Below are 19,609 nucleotides of genomic sequence, written 5' to 3' on the forward strand. Positions count from 1 at the left end.
CAGAACCACGAGAACTAAGGAAAGGTGAGATCTTTCAGGTCTAGCGAAGGTTACAGTAAGGGTGGAGATTTGGCTCATGGGAAAAATATGGAAGTGCCCTTTTGACCTTAGGGTTTGCTGCAGTCTTAGTCTGCATGTTTTCAGACTGCAAATGATACATAATTGATGGCAGGGTTTTTTTCCTGATAGTTTTCTTTGCATTGCAATGAATGGCCTCTGCAATGAAATGAATTGTGTGGAAATAACTATGTCATTAATTACATTCAATCCATAATTTGCTTAAATAATTATGTAAATTGCATTCAATAGCAGACAGTGAGATGAATAACATAGTATTTGGTGGAAAACCAAACTGCAGCAGAACAGAAACAGCACTGATTGTGACAAAGACTGGTTGGAACAAAAATCACTGCCTTCTTGCATCCCTAGTTAGACATGTGTCTTAATTTCAATAGGTCTACTCCACACAGGATTAACATTGGATACAGACCTATGAATATAATGACTGATGTATCCAGTGACTAAAAGACTCAAAGGAAACAGCAACATTAAATTTGTATTGAAAAATGATGCAGCCAGGCATTTCTAAGAAAAGGGATGGAAGAGATTTGTGGAAGGTGTCTGCAAGCATTCACTGCCTGAATATTGCTTTTCCTTGACATCAGATAACACCCCCCCAAAGGCTTGTGTTGCTTTTCAAAGTATTAGTCTCTGTAAGCCCATGTTGATGCTGTTTTGTTACTTCTTGATATTTTAATTGTTGCTTTTGTAATTGATATTGTCATAAGATCATTGGGACCCCTTGACAGCCTCTTCAAATGAATTATTTGTGATATGACGGAAATATCACAGAGAGCAGTGCACTCTGCCACTGCCAGAAGTGCATCTACAAACCAAACTATATTGCACATGTTACAGCACTGAATTAAATTTTCATTCCACCCTTCCACATAATCAAATCCTTACAACAAGTGTGGGGAATCTTTTTCAGCTCAAGGGCCATTTTCTCTTCTGGGAAACCTTTTGAGGGCCACATGCCAGTGGTGGGTGGGGCCAGAGGAAAAGGTGGGAGGAGCAATGCATGTAAATTTTACCATTGTACACTAGGCTAGTTTCTGCAAAGACTCACACAACCCTCTCTACCCTCCATCTAGATAAGCAAGGAGCATTATCAGAATTCAAGGGCACAATCCGGCTAGGCAAGAACACATGGGGTGTGAAGCACGGCCAGTGAGGGAGTCCTTGAGGGACACATTCACCATCCCAGCATGACTTTTCCCACTCCTGCCTTAAAAGAATGCATGTTTAACTTCAGTGTTCTTCTGCCCCAGACATAAGGTGAAATTATGGGTCTCCCTCTATCCCAGGAGTAGGCCAACACAATGTCCAGCCAGTGTGGCCAGTGGTCCAGAATAGTGTGTTAGGTGGTACTACTTGACTTCTATAAGAGCTTCTGGGTCAGGTTTGCTTACTAACATGAGCAACTACATTTGCTGTTACTTAGGGATGGGTGAAACTGGTGGTTTCAGTTTCTCATTTTTCTAATCTTAATTTCAGTTCTCCACGTTTTCATATCAGTTTGTGATTTTTTTTAAAAAAAAGTTGCAATGAATATTCATCAGCATTTTGAGCGAATTTCTTCTCATGTACACATTTTTCAAAATCAATTTTCCCTAATATATTGCTTTGTATAATATGTTTGTGTTGTTTTCACCAATCTGTGCACTTAGACACAGACTTTGCCCTAATCAATGCATTTTTGCTCACATTCCTCAGCTAGAGAACTGGACAGTAACATTCAGAGAACTGCAGATTTTGAACAGTGGCTATGTCTCATTTCATGCATTGTTTCAGAAAGTGCAGATTTGGTAGGTTCACCTTTAAATGTGCACTGAATCCAATTTCTCCCTCACCTTTCCTTTTGCTGAATACAAAATACAGACTCTCTTCACCTTTGCTTTCCCCTCAACTGCAAAGAAGCTGGATGTGACACTCAATGGCTGTATAGCCGAGCTAGCAGCCCCCTTCCTTTTAATTTTTTTAAAAAAACATTTCAAAGGAAACAGGTTACAAGAAGATATGTCTCTTCAATCTGATAAGCAAACATGATGTACTCCAGTAGTTAATAAATGGAGTCCCTTTTTTCTTCTGTTGATTGTAACCAGTTTTGTCCTCCTTATCAGTTAATTTGTCCACTGCGATGTTTTTCTGCACCATCATTCAGCCATGGAGGAAATACTCACCAATCTCTAGTTAAGGCCAGTTTTCTTGCAACTAATTGAAGTTGATGACAATCCTTCCTGTAAATAATTCAGTGATGTAGTTAAAAGATCAAGATTTAACCTATGACCTGTTATTAAAACATATTGATTTCTTGCATTTACGTCGTGACTTTCTATAAAATTATTGTGCCGGCTTACAAAAAATAGACCAATACAAACTAGGGGTGTGCAGCGACTCTGTGTGGGCATGAAGTTAGCAAACTGTGCTGATTCATGGTGCATCCCTCTCTCCCCAAGTTGAAATGCAATGTCAATAGCCACTGTCTTTGTTTCTCTAGGTCTGTGGGCTTTGCAAGAAGTCAGGCTGTCTGAACTGTTGCCAGCAGAGCACTAAAGAGCTCTAGATCAGGGATTCCCAAACTGTGGTTTGTGGACCTCCAGTGGTCCATGAGCTTCAGTCAGGTGGTCCACAGCATGTCCACATTAAATGAATGACTAAACCTGTGTCTGGTTTCTCCAGGAAAGGGCAACGTTAATGTGTAACATGAAGCTCATAAAAGAAAATCTTGGTTGCAACTACCACCACCTGTGTGTCCAGGAGCAGGGCTGCATCCAGGATCAAACCATGGGCCTTCTTTTTCAGGGGGAATGGAATCCCATCTAGAACAGGCCATCTCTTAGATCACCAGAATCCTAGCCAGTAGTATCTCATCTGGGTGAAAAGTTAGTTTCTTCACCCTCATGCAGTCGAAAACCGCTACCTAATGCTGGTTCAGCACTTTCACTCCCTTCGCATGGTCAGAAGATGATAATAAGGGAGAGGAAGAGGGAGAGGGAGAACTTGCTAGTATCTGGATTCTGACGACACCGTGCTCCAGCTCTCAGGATGACCTCCTCTTCTGAGTCATGTCGATGTTAAGCAGCACGATTGGAGAGATGGAACCTTGTAGCGCTCAGTATGCTTAAGACCATACATTAGTTCCTCATCTAGCCCAATTATTGTGGACATATGAACATCATCCCACCTTCAAGAATCATTCACTTTGTTAAGGCTCTTTCCAAATCAGAATGAGATGCAGGGCCGGGACCAGGCTGGAGCGGGGCTTTGAAGGTGGCAGTGGCAATGCGGTGGCACTACTGCCACTGCTGCTGGGACTTAAATAGGCCACATCAGCATGTTAGTGCACTGTGAGTGCATGGCTGACATCACCCAAGATGGTGGTGGATGTGTTGACAGCTCTGCTGCCATCTTGGGTGATGGCAAGCATGAGCGCACAGCATACAGACTTCCTATGTAGCTTGGAAGAATTTGGTAACATGTGCATCTGAACATATGGTCAATAGTGGCACCTGCAATCATCCCAGATAACAGGAACAAGCCATGTGCTGTGCTGTGCTGTACTGATCTTGTTTTAGCAGGGAGGAAGCAACAATATTAAGACAGTTGATGTAGTTCAGAATAATGAGAGAAATATAATTTTCTCTGTAGAAACTGTAGTAACACAGGAAAGAAGCAAAGGAAGAAGAATACCAATGAACATACAAACAATGCAATTCTCCATCTTTGGAGATGCAGTCCTTATTGCAGTTGTTGCCACCACTCACTATATGCTCAGAGGTGCATATCACCATATTATTCCAAGCTCCACAGAAAGTGGATTGGACTGTGAAAACCAACCCAAATTGTATTTGCATTTTAACAAATTTGTAGGGCAGTACATTATCTCACAGAGGAGGTCAGGTCTCCTGCTCCCCTGGTACATTCAATATAGCTGCCTAATTTCCCTGCATTTAAAAGTTCGATAGAAATGTTTGTTGGCTATAGGTACGTTCTTAAACTGCAAGGGTTCTTTGCCTGTTAGTGAATTACATCTCCGTAACAATGGTGGTTTCCACACCTCTTACAAATTTATCTCTGAGAGGGACAATTTCTATTCATACCAAACTCATGTCACATCAGGTCTCTCAAAACTCCTTGTTATAGACCCTTTACACTTTGAGACCCTAATCAATAAAATTTCCAATTTTCACACTCCTGCAATCAGAGAGGCCACATGTTCCCAGCCCCTTCAGTAGATATCCATCAGGCATCCTCTTTAATATATTTTTGCCCAAACCGGCAAAACATTGTTTTTCAATAGCTATTTAATGTTTAATTTTTGTTGTCTTAATTAATTTGTATTATATTTTAGATTGCTGGTCTTGGTTCTTAAACTATGTTTTAAATGGCTTGATCTTTTGATATGTGCTTTGCTTGTTGTGTTTTATGTTGTGAAACTGCTTTTGAGTGCTTTATGAGATAATGCTAGAAAAAGCAGAAGGGAGTAGAAAAAGAGGAAGGCCAAACAAGAGATGGATTGATTCCATAAAGGAAGCCACAGACCTGAACTTACAAGATCTGAGCAGGGTGGTTCAAGACAGATGCTCTTGGAGGTCACTGATTCATAGGATCGCCATAAGTCAATCTACTTGAAGGCATATAACAATAACTATGAGAAAAATGGACTAGAAATAATGAACTGGATTGAAGCACATGCAAAATTGCCTGCTTTTCAATACAATCTGGTTGGCCATTGTAAGAACAGAATGCTGCATTAGATTAGAGGCCTTTAGTCTGCTCCATCAGCCAGGCTCTTCCTCTGTTACACTATTTATCCCACTCTCCATACTTCTGCTGTGATCCAGAAATCAATCCACATAGAATAATAACTTTCTGCAATGTACATGCTGTGCTGGATGAGATCTGGATGCACATGGCAGGATTGAAACTTCTGACACATTTGCAGGAAGCCAGATATTTTTATACCGCTAGCAAAAATCCTTAGGGGTTTGATGGATACAGGTTCCACACAGGTTTGATTTAAAACAGAATCAAATGTGAAAGTATATCCTTGCAGAAAATATCAAGTCCAGGGTTTTTATAAGAATAGCAACATTTCTTAGTGGATGTCAGAGTTCACTGATTTTGAGCATAGTAGAAGATCTTGTGGTAGTTCCCTAGTTAATAACGTAAGGCTATTAAGCCAATGGAAGCTAATTTTTTCTCCCTTGAGTGTTACTCTGGCTGACTCCCCTTAAGTGTCAGCTGTTGCAGTTCCTTCTGACTTCATTTGAAGAAGTCAGTCTCCTGAAGTCCACAGCATGGCAAGCAATCAGCAGTTCTAATGAGACAATTCGATAGACATACGCCTACATCTCACAAGAGCCAAAACGGAGTTGCAACCAACCATGTTGCCAAGGTTACGCATCAATTCAATGTGTCATTCCTGACAACTTACCATTAAAAATCAGCGCATTACCATGTGGCGGGAGAAACGAAAGATCAAAAGACTGTCACTGATATGAAATCCGCGTGCCAGCAAAGAGGAAATCTAAATGAAAATGGTGAAAGGAGAAAGGAGAGGTGGGTATTGTATAAACACGTGGTCAGATCAATATCCACCTGTAGAATTCATTTGCTATCATTTATGCAGGAGGCTGTTTGTGAATGTTCCCAAAGTATAGAAATAAATAGATCCAGTTTTGCAGTGTTTTGCTGATGCATAAAGATCTTTTGGACAAATATTGGAAGGCAGAACAAATACAAAGGGAGGTGAAGTGTTGGTATATATAAAAGACATGAGAGGTGATAGTGTAGCGAACAGAGTACTGCATTTGAATGCGAGAGTGCAGCTTCAAATTCCTCATGAGCCATGGAGGGAGCCAGCCATGACAGTTTAATGAGATCTGACTAGGGCTGTGGCCAATTCATATGGGGGGTGGGGGAAGTTTGATGCATTTTGGGGCTACCCAGTCATTTTAACTTCAGATGCTAGGAATTGCAAAGCATGTGCTCTAGAGCTACAGTCTCTTCTAAGATTGTGCAAACTTCTCTGAGAAATCTCCAGTCTTACTATAGCTCTTTTTTATTTCTCCTTCACACTCTTCCTCCACCCTCGTCGAAGCTCACATGGCTTGGTTTGGAGTTTCACAGGTATTTCTGGAGAAGCAACTACAAAACCTGCTTTGCATTTCATCAGGTGAACCCCCCCCCCTGCATTTGTGGAATGCTTTCCCCAAGGAGATTCACCTGGTGCCTACATTAATATATTATCAGTGTGAGATGGGCTGGGCTGTAGCCTTCACCTAGAGAAGAAAGGAGGCAACCAAATCAGCCAAGCCAAGCCCTCTCTCTTGTTAACTTCATTACTGCCACCAAGTGGACATCTTGCATTTTTCTCTAGTTGTCTCCACTAAATGGAAAATGGAAACGGACTGCCTTCAAGTCAATCCTGACTTATGGCAACCCTATGAATAGGGTGTTCATGGTAAGCTGTATTCAGAGGGGGTTTACCATGGCCTCCCTCTGAGGCTAGTCCTCTCCAGCTGACTAGGGCTTGCTCAGCTTGCCACAGCTGCACAAGTCAACCCCTTCCTTGTCTGTAACTGCCAGCTGGGGGGCAACTGGGCTCCTTGGGACTAGGCAGCTTGCCCATGCCTGCACAGGTGGCAGGGCACGTAACCCCTGAGCTACTCCCTGTGGGGGTGATCTTTAGCTGGCCCTTTACACCCAGGAGACACTAGCGGGGATTTGAACTCACAGACTCTGGACTCCCAGCCAGGCTCTCCTCCCCACTGTGCTATGCCAAACAGCCCCTTCAACTTTCCAGGACACCAAGGGTTTGCTGTGTGTGTGGTAAAGGTGAATGGTGGAGGGCAGAGAGAGAGAGAGACAGAGACAGAGACAGACACAGAGAAACCGAGACCTTAAACACCTCCAGGCAACTACATTTGCCCCCTCATCCTCCTACTAGCCTTTTACCTTCCTGCAATTGCCATCCATCTATCAGAAGCAGAGCTATATAGCAGAGCCTCATCCCACGCGGCGAGTCCAGGATGCCAAGAGTTTGGTGTGTGTGTGTGTGTGTGTGTGTGTGTGTGTGTGTTTAAAGATAAATGGGAGGGGGGGGGAAGAGAGAGGAGAGGCCTTACACACCTCCAGGCAACTACATCTGCTTCCCCACCCTCCTGTTTGCCTTTTACCTGCCTGAAATTGCCATCCATCATCTGGCAAGCCTCTTGCCATCTGGCCACACAGCCCAGCAGCTGAGAACAACAGGATTTGAGGACTTTGCAGCTGCTATCAGCAGCAGAGCTATATAGCAAAGCCTCATCCCACACAGCGGGTTGACCCTGGAGGGGTGACTCCAAAGGGGTGACCCCAAAGGGAATCATCTCTGTGAAGTCATCCTTTTTGGGGTTAGAATGAGGGCAAGGGAACCACCCCATTTTGGTCTCCCGTTTTGTTTTCTCTCCCCACCTATGGGTATTTTGTTCTTTTGTATTGTATGTAACATGTGACTGGGGTGTGTGAGAGGCTGAATTCCATGATACATATTGGTCTTATGCAGAGAGTTCAAACCCCTGGGTAGGAGACAGGGGTAGAGAAGTGATTGTGTATGCCACACATGAGAGATGTGGTAGAATGCCTGCTTATTTGTTGTGTTCCCTTTGCTGGAGGGTGGGTATATCTAGGGCGGACAGTTTTGTGGTCTAATTGTTGTGTATTGATGTCTACATAGCCTGGTAATTATTATTATTATTATTATTATTATTATCCTCATCATCATCAGAGTGTTATTCTAGCAGAGTGTTTCTACATCTATAATGTATCTTGGAGAGAGAACACTGGAGGAGGGGATTGTTGTGCAATCTATCTATTGAGGGAAGGGTTGGAATGGTAGAAGGAGACGTCAAAGGGGTGATGATAGGTGCTTGCACCTGATATCCCTCTCTGGGGTCTCCCCTACATTTGATACTAATGGATGCTCTAACATTGTCCCCAACAGTTCGATGATTCTGTTGTTGAAGGCCAGGTCAGTCTGTAGTAAAACCATGCTGATCCATGATTTGATCATGGATGAACAGGCCGAGCTGGTGTCTATCATCGTGACCTGGGTGGAGAAGCTGGGCCTCCCAGATCTCACTCAGATCTGCCCACTGGGGTATGTGGTGTGACATCAGCCCAGACTGGAGGGGCGGGGGGAGGTGTTGCTGTAGTCCATAGGAGTTCACTCCCTATCACCAGGAAACCCCTGTCTCTTGGAGCAGGACTAGAGGCCTGCATCTGATATTGGGCCAAAGAGACAGATTAGGGATGCTGTTGTACAGCCCACCCTGCTGCTCAACAGCCTCCCTGACTGAGCTCACTGAGGTTGTCTCAGCTGTGGTGTTGGAGAAACCCAGAACGGAGGTTTTGGGTGACTTCAACATCCATGTTGAGGCCACCTCAGGTCCAGCCTGAGAATCCATGGCCTCCATGGCAACTATAGGTCTGTCTTAAATAGCCATCAGTCCAACACACAGAGTAGAGCATACCCTTGATCAAATCTTCAGTCCATGTGGGGAGAGTGGAGGTCTGGAAATTGGTGGGATGGCTAGCACCCCATTGTTGTGGTCAGACCACTTCCTGGTGAGATGGTCCTGCAGCAGTAATTCTCCCCTTCAGGGGTGGGGGACCAGTTAGTATGGTCCGCCCCCAGAGACTGATGGAATCTGATAGATTCCTGAACTCTCTGGGGGATTTTCCAGTGGATAGAGCAGGTGATCTTGTTAAGGCCCTAGTCTCACTATGGAATGGTGAGACTCGTAAGGCTTCTGTCTCTCCTGAGGGCCCTCTCCGATGCTGTAGAGCCCACTTTGCTCATTGGTATACTGAGGAGCTGTGGTCAATGAAACAGAATGGGCAAGGACTAGAGCGTAGATCTCGCTCCAGAGCAGACAGAGCACATGTTCAGGCTCATAATCAGGCCTACTACATGGCAGTAGGGGCAGCAAATAGATCCTACTTTGCTGCCTCCATTGCATCCTCGAGGGTCCATCCGGCTGAGTTGTTCTGTATAGTCTGGAGATTGGTCACTCCTAACCAGGGGGATGGAGCTCTGGAGTAAACAGCTGGCTAAACACTTTGAGGACAAAGTTGTTTGCCTTCACAGTGATTTAAGCGCTACTACTGGGGCAGTGCCAGCTGAGGTGTCCAGTGCAATGTCAAACCCAATGTTGTGGAATCAATTCCAGCTAATGCAGTCTGTTGATGTGGACAAGATGCTTGCAGTGATGCTCATAAGATCCTTGTCCATCCTGGCTTATTAAAGCTAGACAGAGTGGGGTGACTGAATGGGTCATATGTATAATAAATACATCTTTATGTGATGGTGTAATGTAGCAAAGCTTTGGCTATGGGGCGGTATATAAATGTAATAAATAAATAAAAGAAATAAAAGAAATAAATAAATAATGTCCATTGCCCTTAAAGTGATGGTGGTGTGTCCACTTCTTAAAAAGCCCACACTAGACCCAATGGAATGTAACAACTATAGACCAGTTGCCAACACCCCTTTCTTGGCGATGGTGGTGGAGAAGGTGGTTGTAGAGTGTGATGTCCCTATATTTTAATATCTGTAAATATGGTAAGTGCGGGTTTATTAAGTGATATATGGTAAGTGACTGAGTAAGAGGGGGGAGTACATGGGCTAGAATGCTGGAGAATGTTGGGTGATGATTAGCTGAGTGTTTGAATGGCTGAAGGTATAAATGGGAGGATGACAGTTGAGTCGGGGGAGTTGTGAGAGTCGTGAGTGGAGAGTTATTTGGATGAGTTGGTTGACAGAGTTCTGAGGGAGGCTTGGATTATATTTGGCTGGTATTTAGGCAGAATATATAAGACTGGAAACATAAAGAGTGACACTAAATGAAACCATACACTTGTTGAACATTCCTAAAGTAATCTTGTTATTACCTGGTGTTATCAAATAAATACTTTTATTGGTTTACCTAAAGCCTGATCCTTGGCTGGGGATACACAGACCAGAAGGGAGGGCAGGGTAATTACCAAGGCTGAGGGGAAACAGTATCAAATAAATGGTGGCAGCGGTGAAGGGAGATATTGTAACATCGTCAAGTATCCAGGGCAACCCAGGACTGTATGCTTTATAGACAAAGATACAAGGGGGTTGTGGACGGCAAGGGCACCCAGACACAAAGTAACAATAAGCCATAGGGGGAGACTAAGGTGAAGTCTCAGGCAGTATTGTTTACAGGAAGTGGCTGGTAGTGCTGCCTAGCAGTGGGATCTTGTGAGATCTGTGCTAGGGCGAGCTAGAGAAAAATAAAAAACTATGTTTCTCCCTCGTGGTAGCCACGGGTGAGAGCGTCACAGGTGGTGCCAGGGTGGGAACATTACATAGAGCAATTGCAGATATTCCTGGATAAGACTGATTATCTAGATCCATCACAATCTGGATTCAGCCCTGGTCACCCTGATGGATGACCTTTATCATGAGAGAGACAGGGGGAGTGTGACCCGCCACTTCTGTTCGATCTCTCAGCGGCATTTGATACCATTGACCATGGTATCCTCCTGGACCGACTCAGTGGGATGGGTATTGGAGGCACTGCATTATGGTGGTTCTGCTCTTACCTTCAGCGTCACGTCCAGAGAGTAACACTAGGTGAGTGTTCCTTGGACCCCTGGTACTTGTGCTATGGGTACTATTATCTCCCCAGTGCTATTTAATATCTAAATGGAGCCGTTGGATGCAGTCATTAAGAGTTTTGGAGCACAATGCTGATGATACGCAGCTCTGTTTCTCCATCACAGCTGAATCAGGAGATGCTGTGAACGCTCTGGACTGGTGTCTGAATGCTGTAGTGGACTGGATGAGGGCCAATAAACTGTGCTTGAATCCTGGGAAGATGGAGGCTCTTTAGGTAGGTGGTTCTCATGACTGGGAGATAGGCAAGTTACGTATTCTGGATGGGGTCATGCTCCCTCTGAAAGAGCAGGTCTGTAGCTTAGGAGTGCTCCTGGATTCATCTTTGACAAGAGATGGAGTGCCTTTTACCAGCTTTGTCTGGTTCGTCAGCTATGGCTAGACAAAGATAACCTGACCACTCTATCAGAGCTTGGAAAAGTTACTTTTTTGAATGACAACTCCCATCAGCCCCAGCCAGCATGGCCACTGGATTGGGTTGGTGGGAGTTGTAGTTCAAAAAAGTAACTTTTCCAAGCGCTGCACTGTATTCCATATAAGGTTGGGTTACTGCAGTGTACTCTATGTGGAGCTGCCCTTGGCCCTGGTTTGGAAGCTTCAGCTGGTGCAAGATGCAGCAGCCAGATTGCTGATGGGGGCACATGGCCGACAACATGTGACACCACTTTTAAAACATCTGCACTGGCTGCCCATCCACTCCCAAGCAAGGTTCAAGGGCTTTGTATTGATTTACAAAGCCCTGAACAATTTAGGTCCAGGGTACCTCAGGAACCACCTGATAACCCAGCTTGATCACTGAGATCATTGGCAGGAGCTGAGTTGGTCATCTCCTGAGTTGGTCACATCAGCACTCGTCATGCCCATTGCCCTTAAAGTGATGGTGGTGTGTCCACTTCTTAAACTGCCCACACTGGACCCAATGGAATGTAACAACTATAGACCAGTTGCCAACACCCCTTTCTTGGCGATGGTGGTGGAGAAGGTGGTTGTAGAGCAATTGCAGATATTCCTGGATAAGTCTGATTATCTAGATCCATCACAATCAGGATTCAGTCCTGGTTTCAGAACAGAATCAGCCTTGGTCGCCCTTGTGGATGACCTTATTATGAGAGAGACAGGGGGAGTGTGACCATGTTACTTCTGCTCGATCTCTCAGCAGCATTTGATACCATTGACCATGGTATCCTCCTGGATCAACTCAGTGGGATGAGGATTAGAGGCACTACATTACAGTGGTTCCACTCATACTTTCAGGGTCACATCCAGAGAGTAACACTGGGTGAGTGTTCCTTGGCCCCCTGGCACTTGTGATACAGGTATTATACAGATATTCTCTCCCCAGTGCTAATCAACATCTATATGAAGCTGCTGGGAGCAGTCATTGGAGCAAGGTGTTAGCAATATGCTGATGACACTCAGCTCTATTTCTCCATGACTTCTGAATCAGGAGAGGCTATGAACACTGTAGTGGACTGGATGAGGGCCAATAAACTGTACTTGAATCCTGAGAAGACAGAGGCTCTTTGGGTAGGTGGTTCTCATGTCTGGGAGACAAGCAGGTTACCTGTGCTGGATGAGGTCGCATTCCCTCTGAAAGACCAGGTCCATAGCCTGGATTCATCTTTGTCACTAGAGACCTAAGTATCCTCCGTGGCTAGCAATGTCTTTTATCAACTTTGTCTGGTTTGTCATCTATAGCCATTCCTGGACAGGGACAGCCTGACCTCTGTAGTCCATGCATTGGTAACAAGGCTGGATTACTGCAATGTGCTCTATGTGGGGCTGCCCTTGGCCCTAGTTTGGAAGCTCCAGGTGGTATAAAATCTGGTAGCCAGAATGCTGATAGGAACACATGGCTGACAACATTTGACACCACTTTTAAAACATCTGCACTGGCTGCCTATCTGCTACCAATCCAGGTTCAAGGTCCTTGTATTAATTTACAGAGCCCTGAACAACTTAAAATAATAATGGACTGCCTTCAAGTCGATCTCAACTTATGGCGACCCTATGAATGGGGTTTTCACAGTAAGCAGTATTCAGAGAGGGTTTACCATTGCCTCCCTCTGAGGCTGAGAGGCAGTGACTGGCCAAAAGTCACCCAGTGAGCTTTGTGGCTGTGTGGGGATTTGGACCCTGGTCTCTCAGGTCGTACTCCAGCACTTGCTTTGCCACACTGGCTCTCCTGAACAACTTAGGTCCAGGGTATCTTAGGGACTGCCTAAGGAATTGGCCTTATATCCCAACTAGGGATATCTCATCACTGAGATCATCTGCAGGAGCGGCTTTGATCATCCCCCGAGCTGGCAAGGTTCATTTAACATCGACACTAAACCAAGCCTTCAGTGTCAACAGCCCAGTTCTCTGGAATACTCTGCTTTTAATTAGATTTTAGTAAGACAAAAACTAAACAGTTTGAGGAAATGATTTTTTGTGTGGGGGGGGAAGCTAATTTTACAGTTTGAGTAGCTATTCATAAGAGCAAATAAACACATCTAGCTACATCTGATCAAAATGGTTTCCCTAACCAAGTGAACACTTCTCAATTTGCATCCCTTAATTCAGTTTCTGTCTCCCTTTGTGGTTTGCCCTGGCTGCTTTCTGTTGCATTGCTCTCTTAAAGTATTCCACCTCTAAGTCTCTCTCTGACTCCACAATTATACCATGTGCCCTCTTTTCTGACTCATTTTATACACAATATTTTCATTGCCTCTCCCAAACTTTTAACAAATCAGGAAAGTAGTCTTTTAGTTTTGTTTCCATATCTTCTTAATCACTAGGTTCCTAGGATAAACGTTTCACCTTCCTGTGCAGAACTTCCTGAACAAAACATTCCCTTAAGCTTTTAACCTTCCTTTGAATGTATGAGCCTTCTGTCCAGGACAGATTTTAAAGGAAAAAGCAACCGTCTTGCAACTCAAGTTTTACAACCAACAACCAAACAAAATGGTTGAAGGTGCTATTCCTTCACCCTGCACCAGGAAAAGACTTTCCTTTTCTCCCAGATATTTGGTTGTTCACATCTCTGCTTCTTTGTGGCAAATATTGTTTCAGCTGGCAGATTTCTCAGTGATCATGGTCGTGTTCATGTGGCTGCAGGGAGGTGGTGCTATCTGTGCTTTTATAATTCGTTCTTGATCATTTTAGTATTTGCCATTTAAAAAAATCTATTGTATATTTTGTATTGCAGTGAATTTTCTAGCAGGTATCTAACTCACCTCAAGTCTTTTTTCTAGCAGGTATCTAACAAATGAAATAAAGAATAGGTGGAATAAATGAACAGTGCTTGTTACTATTGCAGGATTTTGATGGAAACTCCTATCGTTTATCTTGTGTCTGTAGGTATCTTGAGTCTTAAGCTCACACAGTGAGCTTTTTAACTTTGCCTTTGAACAACAGGACCACTATATCACCAATTTCATGACAACACCAATTGCTTTCAAATCGGGTTCAAAATTAATTTGCCTTGGAGCACGGGAGTGGGAGATGCTGTTTGAGAAACAAGAGGCCAAAACCCTGTTGGGAATGTGGGACTGGATGCACAGTCTCAAAACTACTACTCCCAGGATCCCTAAACACCACTGCAATACCCCTGTTCTGGGGTAACAGGAGCCCTGAATAGAGGCACTTCAGCAAGGGGCTAGGCACGTATTATAATATTTTCTTGTGACAGGTCCCCATTTCACTCCCACTACCCAGCATTGTGTTTGTGGCAGATCCGTTTCTTGATCCAGGCCATGATTTTCAGAATACCCTGTGCTATGGATAGACTAGTCTACTCCAGGACTGGGCAGGTAGGGTAATGAGAGCAATGTAAGTCGCTTTGAGTCACTTTGGTGAGAAAAGTGTCTAACAAATATAATAAACAAACATACAAGTAAATAAAATTCTGGAAGGAAGAATTTAATGTGCCTAAGGCTGCATGGAAGATGAAAGTGTAAAATAAAAATCTGCATCTACTAATTTTAGTCTGATTCCAGAGTCTTATTTTCAATAGTCTCAAGTCTCTGAACACAACACCCAGATACTTGCATCTGACATCTCACCATCTGACACTTCTGCAATAGGAACAGTAGAAGCCTAGTAAGCTGCCTTATAATGAGTCAGACTGAATTGGTCCATCTGGTCAGTAATGTGTACTCTGACTGGCAGTTGCTCTGGAGGATTTCAGGCAAGAGTTTTCCCACATCTAACTGGACATATCAGGGATTGCACCTGGGACCTTTTGCGTAGCAGGCTCTCCCACTGAGCTGCAGTTCTTCCCCACTAGACTAATGTTGATCCATGACTGTAATTGTAAACATCATATTTTATTTATTTATTTATTTATTGCACTTGTATACCGCCCCATAGCCGAAGCTCTCTGGGCGGTTTACAGCAATCAAAAACATTAAAACAAATATATAATTTAAAACACATATTCTAAAACCATTTAAAACACAATTTTAAAATTTAAAACATATAAAAACAATTTAAAACACATGCTAAAATGCCTGGGAGAAGAGGAAAGTCTTGACCTGGCGCCGAAAAGATAACAGTGTTGGCGCCAGGCGCACCTCGTCAAAAAGATCATTCCATAATTTGGGGGCCACCACTGAGAAGGCAGTGCCTTTTTTGGTACAAGATGATGTGCCAGTAATCATGTCTTGATAAAAGTATTGTGAGTGTCAGCACACACAAAAAACACTGCATACAGGTATCTATTTGCTTTTTTAAAACAGAAACAAACACCTCCCTATCAAAGATCCAGTTTTCTTTGCAATAGCTTCCAGTCCTAAATATTTACATATGTGATATATTTTCAATCTGAATGGAAGAGGAAGCCAACAAGTTAATGGTAAAAACCTGTCTAGGTTATTTGACATGCTGGCATAAGACCAGAAAAGAGAGGTTGGTCACATTTTAAAAGTAGGCCAGAGGAATGAATTGATTTGAATTGGCTTGATTAGATCTAGGAAGGAAGATTAAGAGAGACTTTTTTGGATGCTTTCAGGGAAAAAAGAGTGTTAGTTGATTAAAGAGTGCAGGCTGTTTCTGCTGGAGGGAGGGACGGGTGAGGAGAGGGTTAGGAGTTGGAACTTGCAACCATTGTACATTCCAAGGGAGGTGGGATGCCACAAAAAAGTGTAAAATGAGAAAGCGGGTGGGAGAATATATATAGTGCAATTGTTTCCTGAGGCCACAAGAACTGAGCCAAAATAGAAGATAGTTTTCATGAACATTTGGTGCCTTCAGAAAAGCACCCCCACCAGCTTGCAGGCGTCTAGTCCATATTAATAGCAGATTTATTCACTGAATGTGCATCCTTATGTAGCCAAAAGAAAACAACAACACCCACACACTAGAGGCAAGTAGCAGCAGGTTTGGGGGATCCCCAAGGTTTGCAGAAGTGCAAAAGAGTATTTACATAAAAAAAAATAAAAAGCCTAAGTAGAACTGCAAAGTAGCCCAGAACAGAGTTGACAAAAATGGTTCTTCTTCTTGTTGTTTCTAAAATGCTTTAATAAACAAACATGTTTATTAAGAACTTTAAATCTGATTTCTAAATTGGAGAGCCTTGACTTTTTTTTAAAAAAAAAACCCACCTTTTTCTTTAAGAGTAACTTGATTAATATTAATTTGAATATAACCATGTCAGCCCAACTGAGCCAGTTCATGCAATATCCTAAACTATATCATGAATTTTGTGTGTGTGTGTGTGTGTGTCAGTGCATGCATGTGTGTACATACATGTACATTAGATTCATGTGCCCCCCTCTGCTTTATTCACCTGGAGCACCGGTGAGATTGAAGAGATTGGAAGTATTTGCTTCCATTTTCATGGTTTGTTGTTCCGTCTGAATGGGGAGAATTTATGTTTAGTCTTTATAGTTTGTCCAAACAAGCCAACTTCAAGCCATGGTTCATGATCCTGGCTTGTTTGGATAAACCAGAATTAACATTAACCACAGTTCCCAGTTCAGACAAAATGCAGTTACTTGAAAACTGAAAGTGAATGCTTCCTACTACGCAAGGCCATGCCAGAAGAGGAGAGGGGAGCCCACAAGCCCAAGGCTCATGCATACAGTAAACAATGGTTTTGCATAACACGCAAACCAGACTAATCTTTTAACAAGGAATGGAGAAGCTCTAGATGTTGCTGGACTCCAATTATCCAGGCTTCCCATAGGCAGCTGGTTCACCATTGCTAGAACAGGATGCTAGTCTAGATAGCCCTTTGGCCTGATCCAGCAGGGCTCACGTTCTAATAAAGGGGTGAATGCATGCAGGGCCGGTTCTAAAGGGCAGCCAGGTTGGGCACTGGCCCGAAGGCCCCAGAGCTACAGGAGCCCCTGAGGGGCCCCTGAGAGGCCCTCTGCTCCCCTTCCATGATCCACGCCCCCCCAGGCCCCCCACTTACATGTCAGCCGGCTTTTTAGCATTGCCCTTTATGAAGATGGTGGCCGCAGCTTCCCTAAGGTACTGAAGCCGCTGCTGCCATCTTAGTTGATGGCAGAGATGTGCGTGCGTAGTACGCACGTGTGCCATCAACAAAGATGGTGGCGGAGGCTTCATTCCCCTAAGGGAAACTGCGGCCGCCATCTTCAATAAGGGCAATGGTAAAGACTAGACAGGTGGGGGCCGTGGGGGGGTTCAGGGGGATGCACATGTATGTGTGTGTGCGCACACCCACGCACCCACCAGGGGGCCAGGGCAAGCTGATGCCCAAGGGCCCCCGCATGCCTGGAGCCAGCCCTGAATGCATGCAACATGGTGGTGCAATTTGTTGTTAGATTCCCATCAGTCCCAGCCAGCATGGCCAATGCTCAGGGATGATGGGTACTGTTGTTCAGAAACATCTGGAAGAACATAGGTTCCCTATCCCTGTTCTGTACTGAAGTAATATCCTCTACCAAATACATGAGAGCCAGTGTGGTATAGTGGTTAAGATGTTGGACTATGACCTGGGAGATGAGGGTTTGAATCCCTACACAGCCATGAAACTCACTGGGTGACCTTGGGCCAGTCACTACCTCTCATCCTCAGAGGGAGGCAATGGTGAACCCCCTCTGAATACCGCCTACCATGAAAACCCTATTCATACAGTCGCCATAAGTCGGGATCGACTTGAAGGCAGTCCATTTCCATTTTTTTCACCAAATACATTTCATTGAAGGAGGCTTTTCTGTGTAAATAAACAGCTGATTTAAACTGCTCTAGTATGGAACAGGAGAGGGGAACCAGGGATGTCCAGACCTTTATTTGACCTATCAGTAATGCACATTTCATTTTTTGTTCGATGTTTGCTTTTTAGGGTTTTTATGCAGTGTGCATTTTCTAAAATTAGTAAAAATCAAGCTTTCCTCTTGATCCCTTCTCTGTTGTGTAATATAGTGAAACTAGTACTCTGTTCAGTTGCAAATTAACATTGTTTAGTGCTCCATTTTAAAGGAAATATATGAAGTATCAACGGAAGACTTGATTTAAATCAGTGCCGCTTCCCTGAGAAATGGAGGGCAGAACAGTTGTTCCATCCCTTCTGAATAACACAGGATGCTGCCTCATACTGAGTCAAAGCTTTGGTCCCTCTAATTCAGTATTGCCTACACTGACTGGCAGTGGCTTCTCCAGGGTTTCAGACAGGGGACATGATCAGCCCTACCTTGAGATGCTGGGGATTGAACCTGGGACCTCATGCCACATTAGGTGAACCTCCCTAAATCCATGCCATCCTACATGTGGCCATAAGGGGGAGAGGCAAAGTGTGTCTATTTAAGGCAGCAGCAGCCCGAACATGTCCTCTTTGTATCTAGCATGGCAAACCATGCTAGATTCCCTCCCACCATGCCAGCAGTATGGTATTTGTCCAGTCACCCATTAGGGGGCTGAACAGGAATTTTGACAGTGGATTCTGCAATATGCCTCTAGAACTGCCTTTTTCTGCCTACTGTCTGGATGAGGGTAGGGTAATGTGACTTGGCTGCTGTTTTTTTTTAAAAAAATGTTCTCAATGGATAGCTTTGGGTGGGTTCATACTCCCTGTGAAAGAGCAGGGCCATAGTCCCTCTAAAAGGGGTCATGCTCTCTCTGAAAGAGCAGGTTCATAGTCTGGGGGTGCTCCAGGATGCATCTTTGTCACTAGAGGCCCAAGTGACCTCAGTGGCTAGGAGTGCCTTTTACCAGCTTTAGCTGGTAAGACAACTGAGGCTGTTTCTGGAATGGAATAGCCTGTTCACTGTTGTCCATGCACTGGTAACCTCCATGCTGGATTACTGTAATGTGCTCTATGTGAGGCTTGCCCTTGAGGTTGGTCCGGAAGCTGCAGCTGATGCAAAATACAGTGATGCGACTGCTCACTGGGACAGGGTATTGCCAACATGTTACCACATCGCTGAAAGAATTGTACTGGCTACCCATTAGCCACCAGGCCAAATTCAAGATTCTGGTTTTGGTATGCAAAGCCCTGTACAGTTTGGGACCAGGATACCTGAAAGATCGTCTTACCCTTTATATACCCAGTCGATCACTGCGCTCTGTAGGTGAGGGCCTCCTGCAGATACCATCTTATCAGGAAGTTTGTTCCTCACAACATAGGAATCAGGCCTTTAGTGTGGTGGCACCTTCCCTGTGGAATTCCCTCCCCTTAAATATTAGACAGGCGCCATCTCTGTTCTTTTCAGTGCCTACTGAAGACCTTCCTTTTCAACAAGACTTTTAAGTAGAGACCTTATCCCAGTGTGTGTCTGTGCTGGAATTGCTTTTTAAGGTTTTTAAAGATATTTTTAAAAAATATGTTTTTAAAGATGTTTTGTTTTAATATGTTTTAAAGTCTTATGTTTATCAGAAGTTTTAGAGTGTTTTTAGCGTTTTTGTTTG

At 44.0% G+C, this 19,609-nt stretch overlaps 1 long non-coding RNA gene across 1 annotated transcript; it reads right to left on the reverse strand.

Annotated features, from left to right (window-relative positions):
• Positions 1–2,220: 2,220 nt before the first annotated feature.
• LOC133364357 (uncharacterized) lies at positions 2,221–7,112 on the reverse strand. The gene is made up of 3 exons (XR_009757920.1): positions 7,024–7,112; positions 5,501–5,593; positions 2,221–2,300 (listed from the first exon to the last, which is right to left on the reverse strand). It is a non-coding gene; the product is annotated as an uncharacterized LOC133364357 (long non-coding RNA).
• Positions 7,113–19,609: the final 12,497 nt, after the last annotated feature.

The sequence above is a fragment of the Rhineura floridana genome, chromosome 9 (genome assembly GCF_030035675.1).
Source record: "Rhineura floridana isolate rRhiFlo1 chromosome 9, rRhiFlo1.hap2, whole genome shotgun sequence".
Lineage (NCBI taxonomy): Eukaryota > Metazoa > Chordata > Lepidosauria > Squamata > Rhineuridae > Rhineura > Rhineura floridana.